The sequence below is a fragment of the Pholcus phalangioides genome, unplaced genomic scaffold (genome assembly GCF_987345545.1).
Source record: "Pholcus phalangioides strain wild (caught in Gottingen) unplaced genomic scaffold, Ppha-v1.0 ptg000011l_1, whole genome shotgun sequence".
Classification (NCBI taxonomy): Eukaryota; Metazoa; Arthropoda; class Arachnida; order Araneae; family Pholcidae; genus Pholcus; species Pholcus phalangioides.
The window spans coordinates 13,006,298-13,031,910 of NW_028301604.1; positions in this window are offsets into that span (position 1 = coordinate 13,006,298).

Here is a 25,613-nt window from a genome sequence, read left to right on the forward strand (position 1 = left end):
TCAAAACCACATCATCTCTTGACCTCGAGGTGTTGAGGAGTCCATCGCTTCTTATCGGTCCTCCCTTTTGCTTTCCCGCCTCGTGCTACACAGAATCTCGGCCGCAGTAGCAGCAACAGCTTCTTGAAGTTCTCCGGTAAATGGTCATGCATTTAGCTTTCACTTGACCCAATCCACCCCGAGGCATCTCTTTAGATGCACTTCTACATGGTCATTTAAGTCTCCATTCCGAGTAGCTCGGATGTTTTTTTTTCTGCTACCACCATCTCAATCCTAAACCGAAACTTATACGCAGCCACAACTTCACAATCTCTGCCGAACAAACTTCGCGACACAACATGGGCTAAATCCTAAGCATTCAAAACACTATTCATATTCTTTTACTTTGTGGAAACATGTATAGATAGTGAGAATTTTTTTTCAGTCTTTTTTTTGAGCTGCTCTGATAATGCATGAAACGTTGTGTCCGAAAAAAATATGACGGTCGAGAAAAAAGAGAATTCTGGAAACAACTTGGAAAACGGAATCGCTGGACACCCGTTAATCACTATTTTCTTCGCTTTGTAGACCCGTTATTACTTGTTCTCGGCCGGTGAAAAAATGTTAACCTGAATGCGATCCTGATGGGAGTTTTTCCGCAAAAAATTTCTTTTTTTTCCTCCAAAAAAGATCTTACATGCATTCGCTTGCAAAAAAAGAGAAAAGGGTACAAAATATAAGATACAATACTTTCTAAAAATAGGAAAACTCACCAAGACCTGTAGTTAGCTTTTAGTTAGAATATTAGGCTCCTCAATGCAAGAAAAAAAAAAAAATTAATTCTTGACCATCAGTGCCGATATTATCATGTAAATTGTGATTTTTTATTGAATCATTACCACATTTACGTTTAAATATTCAGTAAAAGTCCTATATAACAAAATCAGCTTATAACGATAATTCCGCGAGTTATTTGCAAGTGATTTTCAAATAGCAAATTTAAAGATACAAAAATAATCAGTTATAGCTAGTTTGAAATTAAGAAGCATTCAGTATAACGTCAAAATAATTCTCAAAAATTCCAGTTTTGCCTTTTCTCTTATCATGGCACATGATCCTCCTAAAAATTATTTTGAGGTATTTATAACAAAAAATTGATGTAAAGAAAAGAAAAAATTTTAGCCTCTTTTTCTTATTCTTGTGTTTCCCGACTGTACACATAATATGCATGATGATTTTATTCGACTTTTGTCTCTCCCAGTGATTGAGAGCGCCGGACCAGAAATTTAAAGTCGTTTCCGAATGACCGAAAAATCGTGCTAAGAATAGAACTTTTCAATTAATTGAAAAATGCTGATGAGTACGTGAAGCCATAGAAATGAGCAGTGATATGATAATTGAAAATTTTAATTGTTCAGTTGTTTTCACTCTCGGGACCAAAAAGATCTGAGGAGTAATACAATTTTCATTGTTAACTTTCAGGAACAAAAAATATAAGAAGTAGCACAAAAAGTTTTTAGGTGTTGAAATGAGTTTAATAGGTGTTCATTTAACATGGAACATCATAAATTGCAAAAACATATACATATATTTGCATATTTTATACGTGATGCTTCCTTATGACTCCTAGTAATGAAAAGATCAAAAATATACACCAGATTACATATTTGATAGAAAATAATTAAAAAAATGGCCTTCTTTCATGTTTTACATAGGGACATGTGTACAGTCGTGCCCTTGGTTCTCAAAGGGTTAATCCAGTGGTTCTCAAACCCCTTTTGTCACCCGTGGCTCCCTTCCCAATTCATGGTTCGCAACGGCTCCCCAGAATAGTTTAGTATACGCTTTTCCATATAAAAGAACCACTTCAAAGCATAAATAGACTCATAAATCAATATCTCCAGCTCAACGTGACGTCTCTGACAAAGGTTATTGACGGCCCTGGGAGTCGCGACAAAAACTTTGAGAAACACTGGGTTAACTCCTTGACGGTGTATTTTATTTCAGAAAAATGCACCAGAAATGGAAATATTTTTTCTTTGTTTGTTGTTTACATTATATCAATAAACAAGGTAAGTGAACTGAATTGTGGCTTCATCATTTTAAGATAATCATCAAATCACAAATATAATATTTTTCAGTTGTTCAAATTGGACTCGAGCATCACTGTCAAGGGGTTAATAGCGAAACTCTATGTAAAACTGTCTTAGAGAATCAACAGCTGTAAGACCAAATCGATTTCATGATGATAATACACTGGTGTAAGAAATTAAGAGAATTTGCAGACTTGGTCGATTATCTCTAGAACTACTGTACCGATTTTAATGAAATTTGATATGCACATACATTGATACAATACAAAACAAATAATCATTCAATAATTGTAATACACACGCATGATCGTGCGTAACACTCATTGGAGTCGGAAGGTATGAAACAGCGGTTGCAGAATAAACAAAAAATGGGATAATAGATGGGTTAGTAGGGGGTATGGTCCCCTCTTACAGATATACAGGTCTCGCAGCGTGATTTCATACTTGAAATAAGGCAGTTTATCATTTCCTGTGGCAATTGGTCCCACTCGTTCAGCAACGCTGTTTTCATTCCCTGGATGGTTCACGGAGGGCGTTGCGAGTTGCTATTGCCCTCCCCAGAGCGTCCCAGATATGCTCTATAGGGTTAAGGTCTGGAGATCTGGCTGGCCAATCCATCCGGCGAATATCCTCACTCTCTAGAAAATCGTCGAGCAGAAGAGCTGTATGTGGCCTCGCGTTATCACCATTAAAATTAACTCAGGGCCAACTGCACCCCTGAAAAGGCGAACATAGGGCTCCAAGACCTCATCCCTCTACCTCACACCAGTCACAGTGCCTCTTTCAAAGACATGGAGAGGTGTGCGGCCATCCAACATGATGCCTGCCCAGACCATTAAACCTCCTCCGCCATAATGGTCGATTTCGCGGACATTGGAGGGTAGGTAGCGGGTCCCTGGTTCTCTCCATATGAACATACGGCGAGAATCGGTGCTTAGGCTGAACCGGGACTCATCAGTGAAGAGAACGGTCGCCCATTGATCCATGCTCTCTGCACCATGATAAAAACGGATTCTCCTGTCCGTAGAAGTGAGCGGGACGCAAACGGCAGGTCTTGCACACAACCCTCTCTCATGAAGTTTTTTGGAAACAGTCACAGGAAACAGTACACGGGTTCCTGTGACTGTATGCAAGTCACGAGAGAGCTAAGAAGCTGTAGCACTCCTGTTACGCCTCGCTATAATCGACAAATGGCGATCTTCTCTGGCCGTCGTGGCTCTTGGACGACCTTGCCCAGGCTTTCTCTCGATGGATCCGGTATCCTGGAACTGTTTCCATAAGTTACACACGACGCTGGGCGTTAAATTGAACTCTCTACAAATCTGGACTTGAGATTGGCCTGCGTCTAGCCTCCCCACAATTCGCCACCTCATTCAATCATCTAAACGTTGGTGGTTACTCATTTTTACTGTTACAATTTGAAATTAACCGATTGCTGCAAAATAACACCAAGAAATTCGCCGAGGTGTGCTAGCGAACGAAATGCGTCTTAACTTACGCGCGCTTATAAAGCCTATTTCTCTACTGGCTCCGCCTACACACACGTGTACGCTTACGTATTTGACGTACAAGATTTGCATTTTTGTCTAGAAGCAGTGGTTTTACATTCAGTTCAGTTCTTTTCATGAAATTCGATAAAATATGCAAATTCTCTTAATTTATTTCACCAGTGTATTACAACTAAATGGTCTAATATGAACGTTTAGTGTAGATAAAGCGGAAATTTTTTATAATTTTATAACCTGACGGAAGAAAAATTGGAAATTTTCTTATAACGAAAAGTCCGTTATAACGACAATTTTTCTCATGATTGTGAACGATCGTTATAAAGGATTTTTTACTGCGTATCGATTTCGTTTATTAATAATTTAATGTTGCAAAAAACATAGACGAGAAAAATTGGACGAAAATCGAATTTATTCAAGCTTAACGCCGTTAAATATCAACAAGGACGAACTCCAAATAGTGATATTTTTCAATCCCCAAACTGAAGCTTATTGACAGATGATGGAATGAAGTTCCATCGGTTTTTTAAAAAAAAATTCCCCCTACTGTTTTATATATATATATATTTTTCTAATGTCTTCTTTCGGTTTCTGGAGACTAAATTACTGGGGGCTATAAGTGCGTTTTGTTGTCACCGAATGGCATCCGAATATTGACTGACGCTTTGGCCGTTCGTCAATTCCTACATAAAATTTTGCAAGAACTGTTAAGAATTTTCAGCTCATCATTTTCAACGGGCCTACGTTGCCAAATCGGTAGAAAAAGGTTTCTTCTCTCTCTCGCCTCTCTCTCTCTCATAGATCGGAAATGGAAGAGTTTGCATTAAGGGCTATTAGGAAATAGGAAATCTTCGGGAAATTTCCTCCCCAACGCGTTTATTCAGACAGAAAAAACACATTTATAACATCTAGACTGGTGAGGATGTTCCCCGTGGGACAGCACAAAACAAAATACCGCAAACTATGATTTATATGAGAAAATTTTTAGTAGTATGAAAGCTACAATCAAACCCGTAATATTTTATTTGAGAGATCTTTACTACAGTAGACACCACTTTTAAGAATCAAGAATAACGTTATCATTCAGGTATTGCTATTACTTTCGCTAAGTGCGAAACGGACCAATATCATAAGATTAGAAAAAAATTCTTTATAGTAATCAAGGACTTCGGTTTGTGTTATTAATTTTTTCTCGTCGAAAGTTTTATCGTTTGATATTTTGAAGCTAAGGTTGAACCAGAAGTCATTTTTTCCCTATAAGTTATCGTTATCAATTGGCAAGATTATGTAGGAGGTAAGTTCTCATTTGATCATTTTTGTCGCACCACGGTCATTTTCTGCACACGAGGGCTAATTAGACCGGGACCTACAGTTTATTGCCGATTCCGAACGGCATGCTTGTTTTTTATACTCATCGAGAGGTTGGTTAAAAATTTCTGAATAGAAAAAAGGATTTTAGCTTAAAGGGGGAGGGAATCCTGTTTTAGGAAAATTGAACAAATAAATAAATGCACGATTTAAAATTCCAAAACATGTTACGTGGCAAAAATAGCGGAGTTATCCGGTTTTTATGCGTCCCCTCGTTCAAACGGGACATATAACCATCGTATTTACAACTGGGATTTTCGGATATAGTTATCATTTGGTTATTGTTATCAGAAACCAAGAGTCCCGATGTGATCACATTAAGCGGCGTGCGCTGAATATAGCTATACTTTGAAGTAATTCCATTTTTTGTCAAATATAATTAAAAATTTCTTTCTCTCTCTCATATCTTTCATATATTTTAATTTGAATTGAATCAAATCGATTTCCTTCACACAGATACTAACAATCATGAATTTCTCCTAGTTTCGTAAATATCTGCATTTACTATAAGGTAGAAAGTCACTTGTTACAGAATTCTTATTACATCTAATTTAGCTAGATTACCATTAACAAATTTATGTCGCTGAAATATTTTTAACGTACCACGTTTCGAAAAGAAAATAACATATTGAAAAATCACCAAAATTCCAAGGTGAAATACAGGGTTATTATAATTAAAGTTCCCGTACTCTGAGTAGTTTTTCTCAAAAATTGCTTATCCGAATACAGCCAAATTTTTAGGATATCGTAATGAAACCATGGGACAGAGATTTATGAAATAAAAAAAAACAAGCCCGATAAAAAGTGGAGCTTTTTTATTGAATTTTCCTTTTTCCCATGGACCATATAGCGTATATACCAAGTTTCAAGGAAATATTTCCTGCAGTACGGGCGCTACATAGGTCGGAGGAGTGTCAGTGTACTGATGGCTCCCAGCATGACCCAACTCACACGGGTAAAGGGCATACATCCCGAAGGGGACAGAGCCCGGGTCTTGTCTGGTCTAACAGTATACTGACGGGTGCTATATTGGTATGAGCAGTGTCAGTATAGTGAAACTACTATACAGGGTGATTCAGAAAAGATAGGAAAAACTTTAAGAGGTGATACTACACACCAATATAAACAATTGTCATCAAAGAATGCATGGTCTTGAAACGCAAACGCGCTAGCCCGTTTCGAAACGGCCGCTCCGCAACCGTTAAAACGGCATTCCTGTTGAAATTGATCGGGCGAAAAAAAACACTATGCATGCAAATGTAAGGGAAGAAGAAGAAACCGTATGAAAATCTGCGTCACAGTGAATAAAAGGCGCGGATACCAGCCCTGTGAGGTTATATCAGTGTGCAACCGTTCTAAAAGTTGTAACGTACGGGATATTGGTGCACTTTAGTAATACTGAAAAAGCAGACATGTATAAATGAAATGCATGGCTGCGTAATGAATGCGTAAATGAAATGCATGTTTGCTTTTTCAGTATTACTAAAGTCCATCATTATCCCGTAACGTTACAACTGTTATAATGGTTGCACGCTGGAATAACTTCACAGGGCTGGCATCCACGCCTTTTATTCACTGTGACGCAGATTTGCAAACGGTTTCTTCTTCTTCCCCAGGTTACATTTGCATGCATGGTGTTGTTTTTCTCCCGATAAATTTCAACAGGATTGACGTTTTAATGTTTGCGGAGAGGCCGTTTCGAAACGCGTTAGCGCGTTTGCGTTTCATGTTAGACCATTCATTCTTTGATGACAATTGTTTGTATTGGTGTGTACTATCACCTCTTAAAGCTTTTCCCATCTTTTCTGAATCACCCTGTATAGCGCCCGTTCTGGTAGACGCATTCCATTGAAACTTTATATATACGCTTTATGGACCATGGGAAAATATAAAAGGCGATAAAAGCGCCACTTTTTCACCTGGTGGTTGAGATTTTTTTTTTATTATTTCAAAAAAAAACCTTTTTTTTATTTCATAAATCTCTCGCCCACGGTCTCATTAAGATATCCTAAAAATTTGGCTGTATTCGGATGAAAGCAGTTTTTGAGGAAACTATTCAGAGTACGCGAATTAATTATAATCACCCTGTATAGCGAGAGGATAATAGAGAAAAAAATCCACGAAAAAATTACGACTGGTTTTTTTTTTTACAAATATTCAAAAACTTATAAAAATAAATTTAGCTCAAACATATTCTTTTACCAGTCTTTCTCATTTTATTTCCCGTTAAACACAGTGTGAATTATTTTACTCAGGAAATCGCATAAATATATAAGCAATAAAAATATGTTTATATAAAATTGAAACAAAAACAGATAAAAAAACAATACAAATATATAGAAAGATAAAAAAATTTATTTGGAAAAATGAATGAAATGGGGAGCGAGAGAGAGAGAGAGAACAGAAAAATATCGTTCGTATTAAACGAAATCAGAGACTTTCTACGCGTTCAATGATACATGACGTTTCGCCTCAAAGCGCGGTGCGGAGTTTAGTTTCCGAAGAAGATAATAAGTTTAAATTCTTAAGATGCTCAATTTTTTTTATCGAGCTGAAATTTTTTTTTCAGTCAATGACACGTATTTTCCGCGGTTCCCAACTTCGAGGCGCGAATGGGAGCCGATCCCCACGTTAAAAAGTCTCGCCGCAGAGAGAAACAGGCCAACAACGTTACCATTATTCATTCATTACACTTTACTCACTATGAGTTGAGAAAAACTCATAGGTTAAAAAATTGATTGCAGATGGCAGCACTACACATAACAAGCATTACACAGAAGGTACACGCACATTCCAACACGTAGCGATTCGTTAGAAGTTCCGCAGAGGAAAAAGACGTACAAAGTATCAAAAATCGAACATAAAATAAATGTATTGAAGTAATACTACTTTTCAAATATATAACTAATTTTTTTGAAACTAAAATTCAAGGAAATTCATTAAAAGGAAAAAAAAATTGTTGCAAACAAAAAATCTTAATATATTAGCGATCTGCAACAAACAAAGAGTTTTTGTTGTTAATTGGTACATCTACCACAAAATTCAAAATATAAAATGGAAGGAATATGAGCTCACCTCTATGGTTTACCCTGTAAAAATTTTTTGTATTGAAAAAAATATTTTTTTTTCTTTTTACAAAGACGGGTGTAAATTGGTGCTCTTGGCATATTATTAATCGAAACAATACACAGCAATTTAATTGATTAGAGTGGATTCTTGAATTATTTAAAATAGTTAATTTCGGGTAAAATGTATATTTTGCACATTATTGTATAACATTGCACTTATACCGGGTGCATAGCAAATAGGGATTATTTCATGTTACTGGTGAATAGTTGATTCTACAATACGAATGAAATACCTGAGTACAACACGTTATTTGAAACTTTTTCTAATTAGAAGTATATATCTAGGATCACTTCATCTCATACCGTACACCGCCCAGGCTCTATCGATATATCTAGGATCAACGGTTCGCCAGTAAAATGTCATACCCCCTGTTTGCTATGACTGTATATCTGTATTTTGCACTGAAATGACACTAAAAGATGGCCTTTCTAAATTTCTAAACTACCAAAAACATTGGTGTAATTTGCTTTTTTTTTACCATGTATCGTCAAATATACACGGAATATATAGAAGGTTGAAAAACCAATAAAATTTATCTTGGTATATGTATTTTCCTCTCTTTCGATCTTTCTCGTTTAATTTCCCGTTAAACTCAAACTCTGAATTATTTCGCTTAGGAAACTTCACAAATAAATATGCAATAAAAATATTTTTAATATACACTTGAAATAAAAAACAAATTAAAAAAAACCATCACAAATGTATGGAGCGAAAAAAAATATTCAAAAAAAAAAATAATAAAATAAATAAAATTGGGAATGAGAAGAAAAAAAATACCGTTCTTATATAAAACGAAATCAGAGCCTCTCTACGTGTTCAGTGATACATGAAGTTTTGCCTCAAAGCGCGGTGAGCAGTTTAATTTCTGAAGATAGTAAGTTTAATCCTAACAAGCTCAAAAAAAAATTTTGACTGATAATCTGTTTCATAGTAAATGAAACGTATTTAAAGCCGGAAAAATAATTAAAAAATCTATTTCGAATTGTACTGCTTATACAGGACCTTATTGAAGACGTGCAAAGCCTAAAAATCACACATAATATATAATAAGTAACATTATAATATACAAGGTGTCCTGTAAGTGCTAATGTGGCCTTTATCTCATCAACCGTCCGTCGCAGACGTATGATTCCAATTTAAAAAATGCTCAAAAGGCGTTCAAAAATTACCCTGCACCAGTTTTGTGAGTGAAAATACAGTGTATCATAATGTAAAAAATCAAAATTTTTACACGATCCCCTTGTCTTCTAACTTCCAATCAGAAAATTGTTGTCCTGTATCTCCTGAGATTCCATCTTTCGAAGTGTAATTAATATTCGCTAAAATATTTGGATTCAAAAATTGGAGAAAAGTGATGATCGAACAGCAAAAACTAACGGACACAACGCTCCTTTCCCTCATTTATGCTGCCCTTTTCCAACTTTTCTCCGATTTTTGAATTCGAATACCTCAGCGAATATTGCACTTAGATACTTGGATTTTTTTCTGTTGGCCTCAGTACAGACAGGACAACAACTGTCTAATTCGAAGTTAGAGGACAGGAGGAGCGTATAAAGTTCAGGGTTTTTTTAAATTTTATTACACACTGTGTTTTCTCTCTCAAAACTGGAACAGTGCAATTTTTTGACCAATTTCCAGCATTTTTTAAATTAAAATTACACCTCTACACGACGGAATGTTGCTGAGATAAAGGCCGCGTTAGCACTTGAGGACACCGTGTATATAATGTACACATCAAGCTATAGTATTATTAGTATATGTTACTTCAATTTCCAAATATATAACTAGCTTCTTTGTTATTCAAACTATAATATTAATAGTAGTAAAAAATTCGGATTGCAAACTATGGTAAAAAAAAAAAAAGAAATGCAAACAAAACATTTTTACAAATTAGTGAAATCACAGCCACACGTGCTCTGCAACAAAAAGCTGTTGTCGTTAGTTAGGACATCTACCAGCAAATTCAAAATACAAAATATAAATAGAAAGACTGTGACCTCCCCTTTATCAACTCTCGATGGTTCACCCCTACAAAAATGTATTGAAAAATATATATATATATTTTTTTTTACGAAAATGGATGTAAATTGCTGCTGTTAGCATATTTTTAATTGAAACACAGCACCTCACCTTATTAAAAAACTAATAAAATTTAGCTCTATATATGTTTGCGCTACCTGTCTTTCTCGTTTTATTTCCCGTTAAACTCAAACTCTGAATTATTTCGCTTAGGAAACTGCACAAAGAAATATGCAATAAAAGATATATTTTTTATACGCACTTTAAAGAAAAAAAACAAATTAAAAAAGAAACCATCACAAATGTATGGAATGAAAAAAAAATTTATTCGAAATAAAAAAAATAAGATGGGGAGTGAGAAGAGAAAAATATCGTTCTTATATAAAACGAAATCAGAGCCTCTCTACGCGTTCAATGATACATGAAGTTTTGCCTCAAAGCGCGGTGCGGAGTTTAGTTTCCGAAGAAAATGGTAAGTAAAAGAGTTAAAGAGGTAGAAAGAGGGAGTCAGAGAGGCAAGAAGAAGATGAGGAGGAGGAGAAGCATCTTAAGAGCTTCCATCTTACTCACTTCCTTTAACGGCTTTACACACACTTGGATGAGGCCTCAGATAACGGGGAGCTGCTGCTGCTGCTGCTATATGAATTTCATTAGCCTCCGACTAGCGTAAGAAAAGCAAGGCTGAAGGAAGGTTGAGAAAAGAGGAGAACGGGTTATCGAACAAGATGTTTGCCATTGATCTTCGCTCTGCACTACTACTAACTGGCAGCACATTGAAAAAGAGGGGGCTGAGAGAGGGGCTGGATACGAACAAAATGGCTTTCCAGCGTTTTAAGCAGATTTATTTTCTTTAAACGACAAAGATGTTAGTGTTTACCCTGGCCTCCTCATCTTTTACTTTATTTTTCCCCATTTTTTTACTCCACTTTTTTTTTCGCTTGTGCCACTTTTTCTTCATTAATTATATTTCGATTATTTCAATTTTATTCTGTATATATTTTTTTCCACCTCCGTGAAATTTTTTTATTTCTAAAAAAAACAAAATTAATGAATTAAAAAATGATGCATGCTTATAAATGATACTCCCCCGCTTATTATCATTTTTTTGTCGATATTGTTTTCTTCATTTTTATGTTATCATGCAACACATGACTTGCTTAATAATAATTATTTATGTGTATTATCTTTCTATTGACCAGTATCTGTTATGAATTTTCGGGTTCCGCTTTTTTTCTCATCAGAGAAAAGGAAATATGAAAGAAAGGGCTAGTATATAGCGTTCTCTAATCAATATCTTATATGTTTACGTAGCAATATAAAATATATTTACATTATATTAAGCAATTAGTCAGCTATTATTATCCCATAAAAAAATGTGATCAGATTTTAAACTTTTTTTTTTTATTTAAGAGCTCAATGGTTTTCATGGGTAAATGTACTCGAAAACACCCTTTGATGTTTCACAAAAGGCAGCTCAAGGCCATCGTTCTTTAGTAACATGACATACCTAGGTTCCATATATTTATTTATTTATTACTCTCTCTCTCTCGGCAACATCTACCGCTTTAAAGAAAGCAGTCACGTGAAGAAAGTACTAAAAGTTACGATCCACTTTTGAGACATGAGTAGCACGCCTCTCTTAAAAATGTTGGCAAAGTCGAAACTATAACATAAGCTTGAGAAACCGGTCTCGAATATGGAGGGGGTACCAACCAAACCTTTGGAAATTTCGATTATAGTTACTCTAATGCTCTTTAAAAAAAGGCAATAACTAATGCTACACAATGGCTTGAAATGCCATCCTTCCGATTGACTATAGTACCCGATGAGCTATTCTTGCCAAGTCCTTCGGGTTTCCCCCTTCCCCCCTCTCTCTTTCTCGTCGTTTTTATTCTTAGTGTGACGTAAGGAGAATTCATCCATAATTTAAATACTCAATAAATAAATGCAAATAATAAATAATTCCTTTTCAACAAAAAAGTTTTAGGTGTGTTAAAGTACTCTAATATTCCAAGAGTAGGTATTTTCATTGTGAATAAAATAACGAGTATTTCATACATTTTTAATATTATTTCCAATTTTGTTCATACGTGTTCAAGAATTATAACGGACAATTCAAGTAACGTTCTTTTCAAAGGTATCAGTATCATTCCTTCTTCAAATGCTCGAACATTTACTATAACGAATAATACGTGAATTTGGTAGTAATTCCCCGAACATTGAATTTGAAAAATACAGCACAGTTTAACGCATTCAATATTTACTTTTCAAAAATACCAAATTTTTTTTTACGCAAAATAAATGGAACGAGTAGAAAAGATTGTAATGCGATTTTCTAAATATTGTTTGCAGTTGTTATCATGGAGTTTCGTAATTCACACGTAACATTTCGTGAAAACATACAAGACCGGTGTAGAAATAGTAGATCCTTAGGCTGTTACCCAATGCATATGCTTGAATAGAATTTCCATCTTTGTACAGAAACAGCCTTATAACGTATATAGTATAAAATTGCCACGCAAACATTTTTTCAAAAAACTTTTTTTTTTCTCATATATTCATAAAACTAAACAATCTTCGATATACAATGTATATGACGAAGGGCTTATAAATTCTGAAACAGAATAATATTTTCACGCAATGTCAGAATATTTATTCCAATTTATTGATGTAGAGATTTTCATAGTGAAGTCTTTAGTATATATGCATTTTTCATACAATACGTATAATAAAAACATAAAAAAAATTTATAATAAAAATGAGCATAACGCGATAGCTAATAAAAATAATCAGTTTAAATAAAAATACTTATTCTTCTTAGAAATAAATTTACTTATATATGATGTTAAAGTTAAGAGAGTTAACATTCTTTTAATGAGTGACGCGAAATAAATTCTGTAATTGCTAACTTTATTTGCCGAATGTAGCGACGAAACAGCACTGATCAATCATTATTAATTAATCGAATTTTTCTGGATGTAACATCCGAAAAAGTCCCCTATTCTCATTGTTAAACAGCGTTGGCTGATACTTATTTGAAAAGGACGATGCTAAATTATGGTAAAAACGACCTATTAATTGCTGATCTATCTGACTAAAATTACAAGTAACATTACACTTTATATGCCAGTAAGAGGTTTCGCGTGTCATTCTTTCGGTTTTGCGAACGTTGCTGCTAGCGAATTACTTGTTACAAGCCTAATTACTGGCATTCTATCTACTCAGGAATAAAAGATTTTTAGCTTCTCTTTTCTTCCTTTTTTTGTTTCGGCTACGTTTGAGCCCTTTTTTTTCTTATTTATTCTTTGAGTTCTCTTTTATTCTAAAAGGATATCTCGCCTTACACTGTCGCGAGCTGAAGTAGTAACTGCGATCCGATGCGGCAAAAGATTCGTTAAAAAGAAGAAGAATGGAGTTAAAGTGAATAAGCCGAAGGGAAATGGTTCGGAGACCAGGAATGGTGGCGTTAGATGGTGCGAGTAGCCGTCGTACATTCTCTAATATATATATAAGAGACAGAGGAGTAAAAGGTGGAAAACAAGAGGGTGCTGCACAAGGCTGAGAGCTCAACAAAGCACTTGTTTAGAATCTCCTTAATTAGTTGCTTTGACCAGACTGAGTGACTTGCTAATCAGAAGAAGAGAAAAGAATTTTTAAAAAAAATAAATAAATAAAGAGTATAAAAACAAAGACGAGGACAAGTAAAGAAAAACGAGATTGAGAGCAGTTTTTAATCCTCTGTGAGAAAATTTCAAGTCGATCTTTGCAGCCTTTTTGCCCAGAACAATGCCAGCTCAACCCTCAAGAGCCGCAGACATGCTAGAATTTTAATGAACGCATCCCGCCAGCAGCAGCTACCAAGATACTATCCATTGTGAGGGAGCATCACCTTATAGACCCAAGAAGGTTTCCTTGTGTTGTTCTTTATTTTATTTTTATTTTATTTATATCTATTTATTTTATTTACTTTTTTTGGCTGGATGAAGACAAAAAAACGAAAAATAAGGAAAAGATAGTTAAAGAAAGGTAAAGGAGAAAGCCTGCTGTTGATGAGACCATAAAAGAGGAAAAACAAGTATTTGCTGTAAAAGTATTACCAATAATAATATAATTAACAAGTTGAGAAGGGGCATTGTTAAGTACAAAAATGTAATTTAATTGACGGCAATTAAAGCACCTCGAGAAATTGATTTATATCTGGAGAAGGACCACCCTTAACAGCCGCGGGGCTCGGTGTGGAAATAAAAGCAGGCTAAGGGGGCGTATTGACAGTATTGGGCTTCAAAGAATGTATGGATGCCCTCTCTCTCCCCGATATTACACATTTCGTGGGGAAAGGGGGAATCGACTTTTAAAAATTCATACATTATTACAGAATATGCAGGGTGGTGAAAAATATTTATACAAAAGACTTGAACGCTCACAAAAGAGCACTCACTTGACTCAAAAATTAACGAAAATCCCGAATTTATGAAAATTCAGGGCTTTTGATTCAGGGCTGTAAGTCCCTTCGTCCCACAACTAGAAACAAAAGTGCGTTTAGTAACCTGGGGCAAACGTCTATTTTTGTGATCTCTCTATGGTTTTGGATGAAAAAGCTTGGCGGTATATATTTTTTTCATTTCTATTACAGTGAGTGCGGGGCCCCAAAGAAATGCTGGACCTGGTGCCACCGCACCTGTTTCAAACCCCTTTAATCTCGAGTTTTTTTTTATTTTCAGTTACTTTTAAGTTTACATTAAGTTTATCAGATACAACCATAGCTCAGGCATCAACTCACTGATACTATAACGAGATATATACAGTTGATGTTTTGACATTTACTTTTACTCTAATTCATTAACCTTAAGATGCTTGAAATTCGAAGCTAGAGAGGAAAGGGCTAGATTACGAACTGCTTTAAAAACTGTTACATTGTCCGTGAACGATATGATTTTACTGAAGTATTATAGGTTAATAATCTTATCACAGAACATCTGGAGTCGAGCAGAACGTTTTGATTTTGGTTTTCGAGAGATAGCTGAGCTACCTAGTATAACTGATAATCTTTGTTGGTTTTTTGAATTTCTATCAGGAAATGTTTTAAAAAGTACGTCATAGACTTATAATTACGCTCATAAGATACTCTTATGAACCGAGTTCAACGCGTTGAAGATATTGTGTGACCCACGATAAACTTTTATTACGAGTAGAACATGACTGCTAACGCAATAACTCTAGTACGTGACGTCTACGAAGGGTGAGATGATGTAACTCCCTTCTTCAAGGTGCGCTGACCCCGGCAGTTTTAGTACAATGAGGCCCACGAGGTCGTCACGATTGTGGTGACTTTTGATGTAAAACTGGCATTTTTCGCATGTCGAATAGTAGCCATCACGATTTTTAAAAGTGGTACGTAAGTTCCAACGGGGTTCGATTTCATGGGTTATTCAAAACCATTTTAAACAAATCTATTTCACAACTACACCTATGTTTGGTATATTATATTTACTCTTGTCTAATAAGTTTGCCGACCTTCGTACGGGTCTGGTCTGAAATAAAGAATGGATTAAATGAAATGTATAGCACTTCGCACGAAACCAAATTTCAAACTTTTACAAAATAATTAGAAAAAGCAAACGTGAAAGTTTATGAGAATTAACTTATACAGGGCAAGTCGAAATGATTGCCAAGCAATAATAACTATTACCAGAAAATAACTATTCTGTGAAATAATTATTATAAGGCTTTAGTTTTTTATTCGGCTTCTTTAGTGACATTTGAAAGAATCGAAATTTTGAAGTACGTATGTCTTTAGCTGGTATAAATAGCCATAAGAGAATCACGAGAACTAACGTCAGATAACGGGGTGTGCACCACCTGGTAATCCTGAGAAAACGTTTGATCTGAAATAAGGCACTTGACTTGGTAACCCAGAAGCATTCAAATTTCACCAACAATGATTTTTTTTCCTCCTTAACCATTTAACCGGTATTGACGACATATCTCGCCTTCTTAAAAGCCTTTTATTTTAACGATGACAAGAACAGGCATTTTTGCAATGCTGGTTTCTAAAAGGGAACACATTTTTTTTTATTCTCCCTTACTTTACACCAGCTAGAAGTGCGAAAAAAGCTTACTTCATAAAAACGATATGGAAATTTAGAGGGGATTTAGTGATTTCTAAGGTTAAAGGATTAACTAGAAAGTAAAAAAAGATCTTGAAAATTGGATTCCCGTTAAGGACTGGGAGGTGGCATCAGGCCGTGGTTGGGCATTTTACGACTTTTTACAATATCTATCTGTACGCAATGTCCCACACAAGAAGGCGGTTGTCAAGACTCTGTAGTGCAGACTTTATCCCGGGGATCAACAAAAAAACGCCTCCTTTAAGGTTCCCACACAACTTTGACGAGAAGTACTGGACACATTTTTTTTAAATTAATAACACATCATCAACCAATTGACATAAAAAGGTGAGGTTTGCACTGAAATACTTGGCTTCGAGTTTTTTTGTTGTTTTTTTTTTTTGATAAATTTAAAAAATTCTAACTTCGCCTACAGATGGTGCTGTAAATTCGATATAACACATAAAATGCAATGCAAGCATTTCATAATTAATGTTTGTGACAATTTGTGTTACATGAAACTACCATATTTCAACATGAGCACCCTTCGCCCGTTTAGATGTAGTCCGAGCTAGGAAGGGATGATATTCAAATGTAACAGTTTTATATAACCAAATTGTCATGAATATTAATTTCACGCTGTTAGTGTTGCATTTTATGTATGTTATGTCGAGTTTTTCGTTTTACAGAGAGTGCCACTTGTGAATGAATTTTGAACTTTCTTTCAGTTTATCAAAAAAAAAAAACCAAGAAAAAACTCTAGCCTATGAAACATATTTCAGTGCAAACCGTATCCTTTTATGCTAATTTAATATTAGTTTTTAAAATGTGTTTAGGACTTTTCGTTCACCCTGCATTATTTTTAATTTTTCTTTTTCCTGAAAAATGTAATTAATTTAAATAAATGTAGGGAATCCAACCTGTTAAGCCCATTAAAAATCCTGACATAAGGAAATCAGATTCTATATTTGTGTGTGCGTCAAGATTATTTGTCTATGGCATACAGTATCTATAAATTGGTATAATTTTAAGCTAAGGCTTTATTGAGCAGTTAAAACCAAAATAAAATATGGCTTTTAATACATTGTGGTAACCTTGAGGTTTTGACTCCTTGAATCTCACAATAAATTTTATAACGATGACCGAGTCGCTAATTATTATTCACGAATATACAATATTTATTGATGTTAACTATAAAAGCAATATGGTATACAACCATCATATGATATTAATTTTCCAGTTTAAACTTCGAATAGGGAAAATAATTTTCATCAAAATTATTCCGAAAGGTCTAACAATTCTAATTATAAAATTTATTAATAAATGTCAATGTGTGGACAAATAGTCTGTATTTAGTGTATGATGTCAGTTTTTCCTATACCCTCCTCGAATATTAATATTTTCGAGTTTTTCTTATTTCCTATCAGCGGAATAATTTTTGGCTTACCTTGTATCAAAAACAACTGACATCAACAGAAATAAAATTCACAAATTCTGTAAAATTACATTTTTTCTCACATAGCTCATGCACGAAATCCGTAGTATATATAAGTAATATTAAAAATTAAAAAGTTTCAGTTCTAGAGAGAAATGTTTCTCAAAACCATTTTGTAAAACAGATGAGGAAAAATTTCAAAAAACTCATTGAATAATAAAATAAATAATATAATAATAATAATACTTTAAAAAATGGAAAAAAATAACAATAACAACAAGATATTGTTTACCCAACGCACTCTCTAATTATTTTAGTTCAGCGGGAACATCGACAACTAAAAAGTAATTTTTTACATAAAAATATAATATTTGATTTTTATTTTTCCAAAGCCCTTTTGCCTAGGAGACTTTCTTCACATCCGCCATTGCTATTTCTCTCCTTATCTCTCCAAACCACCCCCGCCCCATCTTCCCTCCTCAATAGCTTTCCATGTTCCTTCTTCTTCCTTCGGAGCCCCCAACCACCCTTATACTCTCTTTTCTTCTGTGGGGCGCCCCCCTACACCCAGCGTTTTTCTTCATTTCCACCGCCCCCCCCCTCACATCCACCAGCCTTTAATTAGTAATCAGCTGAAGTGCGTCATAAATTAAAAATTATAATTCCTCAGCAGAAGAGACAGAAACGAGAGGGGCGCCCATGAGTAGGGGGGGGCGGTCGCTGGCTCACGCGTGTGTGTGTGTATACATGCAAGTGTGGGTGGCTGTCTGTGAGGGCATCGGTGGAGAGCCTGCCTGCGCATAGCCAAGTAGTGTCGCGCACGAACGTGTGTGTGTGTGTGTGTCCACACATACCGCCCCCCTCTCCGCGCTTACCCGGGGTATCCCTTCTTTTCCCCGTGCTAATCCATCTGCACGGCATCCACGTTGCTCCTAGCGCGGTCATTAAAAACATACACATCAATTAGTCGATAGCAGTATACAGATGAGCGCCGTGAGGGTGGAGGTGCCCATGGTGGGAGTCGGACCCGTAGATTTTTGCACAACTCTTTCTTTTCCTTACCACCACTCCCCCCCACGTACAAACTCCGTTAATATATGCATGCGCTTTTACCTCCACCCCCTCCTTCCCCTTCAGCCTATCTGTTATTCCACTCTTCTCACAACAGTACACACACCGGAGTTACCCCCTTCAGAATATTTTTGTTTAATTTGTCGGCAATGAAGGAAAAATAATAAAATAATAATAATTAGAGGAGAAAAAAGTTCGTCAAAAATGCTCTCACATACAAATATATAATGCGTTATTATTATTATTATTATTAGGTGTGGAAATTGATCCATAATAATAATATGTAGTGATATAAATAATGATTCAAATCTCATTACTGCTATTTTTTAAATTATTATTATTTTAAATAACGTTGTCAGTTTTGCCTTAAAAATCTTGAATGATTGACATCAGTGTTTCTCAACCCGTGGGCCCTGTCCCGGTAACAGTCTACACAGACTAAGGTGCCTGCAATAATTAATTGGCCGTTTTTTAATTGGTGATGATGAAGGCCGATTAGTGGCCGTTTTTAATATGTGATAAATGGTGATAGTTAATAGTCATATAGATAGTGTGTAGGTAATATAGTGATTAATTGTTTATTGTCATAATTTTAATTTACCGAACCGCAGCCTCAAAAAGTTTGAGAACCACTGATTTACGTGTATGTCTGTTGATTGAATGTTTTCGAGGAACATGAGGGTATAGGAAGTAGGGCCAGGAGGGCAGTTTGTCGACCGTTATGAAAAAAGTTCTGCTGTCCCGTATATGGCTCGAAAGAGACCACAAGGCTTAAAATCTTGGTGATCTCAATCTTATATGTTTTTCTTATTTTTTTGCACTATAAACTTACTAGACAATTAATGTAAAGGCAACTCTGGAATGCCATAAGCCCCGGCCTACGTGATAACCTTTTCATATTGTTGGGACGTATGAATTACCTAATGTAAAATATCATAAATTTTAGAATTTTCACTTCAGGTAGCGTTCCCATAAGTAGTTTAAGTAAATTTTTAAAACATGTAGTCAATGTATTTTCATATCAATTTACTTTTTATGGCAAGATACGGCTGCACCCTTTGCTAGTGGCATTTTAATCAACGGGGTCTTCAGTCAAATACGGGCCCCATATCATTGAAAATTTTTATTTATTCGGGAAATTTTATTCCTTACTTCTATATTCTATTTTTTTTATTAGCGTTTCGATTTAATCTTTTACAGCTATCAAACATTTTTTTTGCAACAGTAAAAGAGACTCCGAAAAGTTTAAACGGCACTACCTTTCAAACTTGCATAAGTCCGGCATTTAGTGGGAGGCATATGTTTTCTAGAATGTCAACCAAAAATTGAAGTAAAAAAATCAGAAGCATCCCCATGCCCATTGCTGAAATTCAGCAAGTGGGAAGGGTGCAGTCGAACAGGATCGCCAAATGTTAGGGATTAAAATACATTGAATACGTAGTTTTTTTGCTTAAATTCCTCAACACAGCCCCATCTGTAAATAATATGACTTTTTAATACGTCGTTTTTAACATACCACATAAACGGCCAAGACTTGAGTAAATGTGAATGTGAAGTCGCACTAGGCCGTAAGGCAGAATTAAAATGGATTTATTCAGAGCCATCTTAACGCATTGGCTTACCGCCATGACCAGGGATGATAATGGGATATCTGGCGCAATGATCTTAGAAAGTGAGTATGCAAATTTGTATGCTGATATTTCCAACTGGTAGTGAGGCCCCACAGCATAACTTTGCTCGTGGGTTCATTCACAGTGATAGAGAGCCACAATTTATTTTCACGCTAGGCCGCAAAATGCCTAATCTCGAACGTATCTACTCCAAAAGGGGGGGAAAATACCCAGTATTTGCCGCTTAGCCTTTACTTTCATCAACCTCTATTCTTGTATTTTCAGCAACGATTTTTTATTCGGAATCCCAAAAAAGGCTTATTTTTTTGTGTGAAATGCTGCCACTGTCTGGGCCCATGTTTAGGGGGTGACAACCTTGAGAATGTTCTAGGGTAGGATTAGTTTCCATGGTAACCGAATCCTTCCCCCAAAAGTGAAAAGAAGACAATCTGGGGGGGGGGGCAATGGAGGGCTCCATCACCATGACCTCTATTGGTTCCTGTTTCTCTCCTCGTACTCTCGCAGTATATATTTTATTCTTAAAAGGCTTCCCAGACACTACTGTTGCCTTAGTAGATAGAACGCTGCACTCTACAGGGCGGTCTTTCCACCCTAGGACATGACCTTTGACCCTCCTTGGCGAGAGGTAGATGCAATGGATAGATACAAGCATAGGCTTTTCCTCAGGGATCCTACCCCTCAACTCTTCAGAATCTCCATCTTCCGCTTTAAAAAAAATAAATAAAAAACCACCCCTTAAAAAAATTCAAAAAGCTTTTTTTTTACCCCATATCTCGATTGGAATTTCGAATGAAAAAAAAATCATTTCTATTCATTTTTTTGAATTCTTTAATATTCTTAACCACCTACACAGAACTAAAATTTAAATTTTTCCATTTTTTTGCAATAGAATTCCAAAATTAGACGTAATATAGATATATCCGGATTTTATCAGAATATTTTATCGATTAAAAAGCTATACTGTGTAAACCACACACGGACAGAATTGTATTAATTTTATTTATGAGTAAAGGAACGATAGAGTTCATACTGTGGGTCGTTTTTGTCAAAACTCAAGTAATGCACTTAGGCCTCTTATATACTGCCACAATTCATGTTAATTGCCATGTAAGGATATCTTGAGTGGCACTTATTCAAGTTAAAAAAAATCACGGTCTTGGTGTCATCGGAGCCGGAAATATAGACTTTGTATTGGCCCCAGAATTAGTTAAAAAATAAAAATATCCTACATCAGCGTGGCCATGGCCCCCACATCCCGGAGCAAGGTCCCTAGGCCGGGATCTGTAGCGGGTCCCCAAGCGGGACTTTTCATGGGCCTCTTCTATAATGAATTTATAGTTTGATAAAACAATTATGACGCAAATTATCCCGCCCTCCAGGGCTGCAGCCCTGGAGGGCGGGATAATTTGCGTCATAATTGTTTTATCTCGCAGACTCCTTAGTCTGCGAGATGTGTTTCAGAACAAAGTCGATATTAGAAAGAAAATTGAGGCGAGTGTCTATAACAGTCATCTTAAACCTATTGCTCGCGAGCACCATGGTGCACCTAGAAGAACCAAAACTGCGCAAAGCTGGTGTCCGATATCATGCTCGCGAGCGTTTGATGAACGCTCCAATTGGACACACTGTAAAAATTTCGACCAAGGAATACAATTATGCAGATTTCAGGCATAAGTATGTGAAAGTTTCCGTAAGGGGCTTCGTTTGACGATGGGTGACTCGAGAAAATTTAAAGACCTTTGGTCTGTAAACATAGCGCAAAAGGTTCTCAGTTCTCACTGGTCTGGCAATTGGAAAACACTATCTCATAAAAAGCTCAAGTCAAGCACCCAAAGGTGATATCCAGCTATACCTACATATCAGTTGTTTCGAATATTTTTTTGACCATTCTTCACATGAACATCTGTAAAATAATGGTTTTCTCTCTCAGAGGCGTACACGAGAGGGGGCAATGTGAGGCCATGCACCCCCCCCCCCCAACTTTTTCAGACGACCAAAAAATAGAATATCTAAAAAAAATTAAAACACCGAAAATTACCTTCATATGATGTTTTAATCAATTTCGGTGTATTTTAATTATTTTTCGAAGGTAAATAACTCAAAATTTATCTTGAAGATATTTTTTGCCTCCTCCCCCCCCCCAAAGCTTCCAAAAACACGCTGAAAGAGAAAAACAGAGAAAGAAAGGAAAACTGAAGTATTTCGAAAGAAGTCATTAAGAAATTGCTTAAAATATAAATATAAACTGATAGTAGAAAATAAAAACAACAAATAAAAAAAGTAAATCTATTTAATAGAAAACTGAAATATACATGAATATAAAATAATTTAGTAACAGCAATACACACACACACAAAGAAAAACATTCACTGTAATAAGTCTAAATTTCCCTCCTTGAAAATAAAATTGCTCCCTTGTGGGAAGCGGGCCCTATGTTGGGAACCAATGACGTTGACATTTTCGTGGCACTCCTGCCCAATCTTACGGCACCCTGCACTTTGCTACGACATACCGTTTGGTACACAACTGCTATAATCATTTAATACTATTATTAGGGATGCGTAAATTTCTCAAAAAAAATAATTTAAATCCGAAATTTCGCATTTATTCGCAAAAAAAATTCCGGTCAGATATTTCGTATTTGTTCACAGAAAAAAATTATTTTTTCACAAAAAATAAAAATTTAAAAAAATAAATAAAATATATTTTTAAAAAATTACATATCATAGGTCCTCGACAAAAAATGATTTTTCTGAGGCCCTACCTTGCTAGAAATGCTTATTTTCCATAATTTGAACCAGATCTCATTTTCATGAGGCCCCTCTGCACTTGAGGTTTCTGGACCGTGTTCATTTGGACCATGCATTAAGACGACACTGGTTTGATTTCATGTGTAAAGTCAATTTCTTTTAACTCTTTTCTGTTGCTGTGCCTTCAGCAAAATACTATGCCGTTTATCAATTCAAACATACAGTAGAGTGTCGTTTATCCGACCTTCCGTATTATCCGACGTCCCACCTTAAAAAAAATTATCAAGCACCTACTGTTGAGCTTTCAGAATTTCACATAACGACGGAGTTAAGGCTCTAGAAATTGTAATTAAATACATTGAGCAATAAGAAGGTACAGGAATCGACATAATCTGCAAAGATGGCGAGATTTGGCAGCGAAGAAATGGCACTCGTTAGGTGTTTTTTTAAGCAGACTACGATGTAAAATTTTTTTAAATCATCACAGGACCGAACTTTTTTCAATTACTGTATTTAACTTCAAAATATTCTGTAACTGTAAGTTCATTTTTTCTGTTGTTTTGCTGTAAACATGGTTATTAGGTTCGCAATGTGCAAAATTATAACATAATTTGACGTTTAATAGGCTTTTCCTTAACACCTCCGTATTATCCGAGGTTCTTCCGGCCCGTTTATGTCGGATAAGCGAGACTCTACTGTATTCATTTGTCAAATTTTTTTCCCCATAAAAATGCCCTTGAAATTTGAGCCCAAAAGATTTCAAATCTACTAACTTCACAAAACATGTGTGAATGAAAAGTTTGATCCTTTCAAATTGTCGATTAGTATAATTTTCCCAAAAGAATTCGGAAACGAAAGTCAACTGAACCCGTATTTTAGGAGCTAGAATTTCACTGTCAAAACTTATTTTTAAGAAACTTATGCTGGAGTAATCTTCTTCATATTTATTGAGAAAAGCAGCAATATATGATATTCGTTCAGATAAATGACACCTTTGAACCACGAATTCTGCCTCGTTATTACAGCCGTCAGGAACAATTTTGCTGCCAGTAATAGCCTAATTATACAGTGACACTTTTTTTTTCTTTTTGGTGACTTAAATACGCACTGCTCATTTTTTTTGAGTGCAAAAAAAGTTATCTTCGTCTTGGCCACAAAAGAATTAAATTCTTTGAATTCTTTAATAAATGCGTCACCTACAAGAATCAATTTATGCGTCCAGAATTGGTAGTGCAAAATGTTGTCACCAAGAAGTGTTTTTACTAATTTGAAGCACGCAGTCATGTAACGCGTGGAATCTGATACTAGATCCTTTATTTTCGTATTTAGTTTCGTATTCTTTTGAGGTGTCAATTATAGGTCGGAAACACACGGAAGAATTAACGATAAAATTTAAATTATCGAGATTTCGCAGAAAAGTAGTGAAAATTCAAATTTTTACATTTATTCGTCAAAATTGGCTAATTTCGCATTTATCGCGGTTATTTCGTAAACACGAAAAAAAAAAAATTACGTATCCCTAACTATTATCAATATAATTTCATCCCCTCGATACTCTTCCGTGGCATTTCTAACCAATCTCACCATAGTTCAGAGGTGCCGTGGTACATGTCTTGGTTATCACATTCATATTACTATAATACTTATAATCAACACCCGGATGTTGTTGACCTAAAAAATCTTCGAAAATGACCAGAAAACATTTCCCAAAAACTCGAAAAAAAGCCCTAAAAATTCGAAAAAATGCTTTATTAACTAAAAGAGAAAATTCTCCAAAAATGACCAGAAAACATTTCCCAAAAACTCGAAAAAAAGCCCTAAAAATTCGAAAAAATGCTTTATTAACTAAAAGAGAAAATTCTCCAAAAATGACCAGAAAACATTTCCCAAAAACTCGAAAAAAAGCCCTAAAAATTCGAAAAAATGCTTTATTAACTAAAAGAGAAAATTCTCCAAAAATGACGAAAATGTTATTAAAATAACAATACACATTTCTTCAGAAACTGAATCAGTCATTATATTAACTGGAGGTCGAAGAAAAATTTTTTTATTGCATCTATGAAAATTGCTTTTATTCTCAACATTAGATTTCATCAAATTTCTGAAAAGGCAAGGTAAAATTCTCTCAACATCAACAGAAGTTATTGGGATATTTAAAGGAGAAGCTCTGATCTACTGACAGTGTTAATTTCTCTTCAATTTCAGACGTTCTTGTAAAGACATCAAGACATTAAAAAATTTTCTACACGCCATAAAAATCCGCTTCCCCCCCCCCCCATTTTTTCAAATTTCATGGTAGCAAAATGGCCTAGCCCACTTTTAGCTCGACTTTATCGATAGCATCAATAAGCTACATACTTTTCTGCAAGGACTGAAGGATGGAAACCTCTCAGAATGATGATGAAGATTTTTCTTATGTACGCCACCAGTTCCTCAACATTCTCACGGCAAAACAAAGCTTAAGAAAGCTTACTCTATGTAACATTCTTACGGATCGAAATCATTCAACACGAATTTGCATATTTC